At 34.8% G+C, this 1,867-nt stretch overlaps 1 protein-coding gene across 1 annotated transcript in view; it reads right to left on the bottom strand.

Moving 5' to 3' along the window:
• Positions 1-1,641, bottom strand: part of R3HDM1 (R3H domain containing 1) — a 180,653-nt gene extending 179,012 nt beyond the window's left edge. Inside the window, exon 1 of the mRNA XM_027768764.1 lies at positions 1,466-1,641. The gene's annotated coding sequence lies outside the window, so the exon portion shown is untranslated. The remainder of the gene's footprint in view (positions 1-1,465) is intronic.
• Positions 1,642-1,867: the final 226 nt, after the last annotated feature.

Genomic DNA, 1,867 nt, shown 5'->3' with positions numbered 1-1,867 from the left:
GAAGCTGAGACATGATGGAGGTATACAGAAAAGGGAGAGAGACTGAGACAAAGTGGGAAAGAGAGAGATGAGCAGGTAGTGGGAGTGGAAAGAAAAATACGAGAGAAATGGAAAGAGAGACAAATATTCAGAAAGTTAAACAGAAAGGGTGGAGGGAGAGGAAAAATGCAAGACATGCACACACACACAAATAGAAATCTAAAGAAGAGATAGAAAAGAAGAAATGTATAAAAAAGTAAAGTGGAATGTGACAAAGGATGATGAAGCAATTATAGACAAGAATTCAGAGATCTGTCACTTATTTTTTTCTTCTGTAAATCTCAATATAAAACTTAAACCCTGAAGCTTAAAAAAATGAAATTATGGTGAAATTCTCCTGGCAATGGGTTGAAACAATGCCTCTAATAAAAGAGCCTAATTTTAATAGCTATTAATATTTTCATGACCCTAATTACTTACACAGTTGGGAATCAGAAAGAGACAAAAGAAAGAGCAATGATATTCAGCACGGATAAAAGACCATTTAGTGATTTTCCCCTAAAAAAAAGAGATGAGTTATTTCTTAAGGACAAAATATTTTTGTTTCATGGGGGCAGAGGACTGAAAACAGCATAGTAAGTCCAAATCGTGTTAAATTTCAGCTAATTTCAGATAGAAGAAGCACAACTCTCAAAAATCTGGAAGCAACTCAGTTATACACTAACAGACAGTCTTTAATTATTCAGTATTATCTATATGGTAAGGTTCCAGTTTTGAGGAATCATAACCTATAAAGGTAAGGGTTGATGTTTTCAGGTTCTCATTAGAAATGAGATACTCCTCAAAAATTACTGTTTGATTAACAGCTGCTCTCCTCTGCAATGTGATATTTGATTATCCTACTCAAAGCAATGACAGATCTAGGTGTTGCTCTGTTAGAAACATTTCAAAAATTATTCCACCTCTTTCCCCAAAAAGGATACAAAAAAATACTGAGTTTTGGAAGTTACGATTCTTAAGTTTCTTATTTTCTAAAAGAAAAGTCCATTCACACACTGTACTTGTTTCACAATGAAATGTTGAAAATTGAACAAGCCATATAGCCATATAGAATGTTTATTTTAAGATGAACCTGAGAGAGAAGTTATTTTCCAACTGGCAATTTGTTCTGCTATACACGAGTATTAATTAGCACACAGGTAAATTTTCTATCAGCACAGTATAAGTAGTACTGAAAATTTGAGGGGTAGAGGAGATGAAATTGGTGCTACTGCTGAAAACAAATCCTTCCTACTCTTTATTCTACCAAACTAAACAAAAATCTTTGCAAAAATAAAACTATTTTTAAAATGTTCTCATTTTGGATGTAGCAAGGATTTTATCACACTCCTAACAAAAATTACAGTACTAAAGTGAACATGAATAATTCTTCATCTATTTGATTACCTTTTGTACACATTTAACAAAGGAATTAAGAATCACATACCTTCATTGTACTGGTATATGCTTCATCATACAGAGTTAATGAGGATGTACTTTCCATAGTATCTGTAAACTGATGCTCTGCATTGCTCCTCCACAGAGCTCACCCCACATACATCCAGCTGATTAGTCAGGCACTGGGAGTGCCTCTAGAGCAGTCTAAAGCACTTGCCGAGGACTCAGAGACAATAGAAAGTCAACAGCTGTATGTTGTGATGTCAGTAGCACACTAGCCAGTCACCACCTAGAATATCTGAAATGCATCAGAAGCTATATTGAGCGCTTCATTAGCAATTCAGAAGCAATGATGCAAAAACCCATGAAACTGTGAATGTGCAAAGACTGTCAGGATTTTTGAGATTTCTCACTATTAAGATACTGTTGCACAATGATGTCTGACCTCATG

The sequence above is a fragment of the Tupaia chinensis genome, unplaced genomic scaffold, assembly GCF_000334495.1.
Source record: "Tupaia chinensis unplaced genomic scaffold, TupChi_1.0 Scaffold147433_1, whole genome shotgun sequence".
NCBI classification, from domain to species: domain Eukaryota; kingdom Metazoa; phylum Chordata; class Mammalia; order Scandentia; family Tupaiidae; genus Tupaia; species Tupaia belangeri.
The sequence above is the reverse complement of the archived record's forward strand: the minus strand, read 5'-3'. Positions and strand labels throughout refer to the sequence as shown.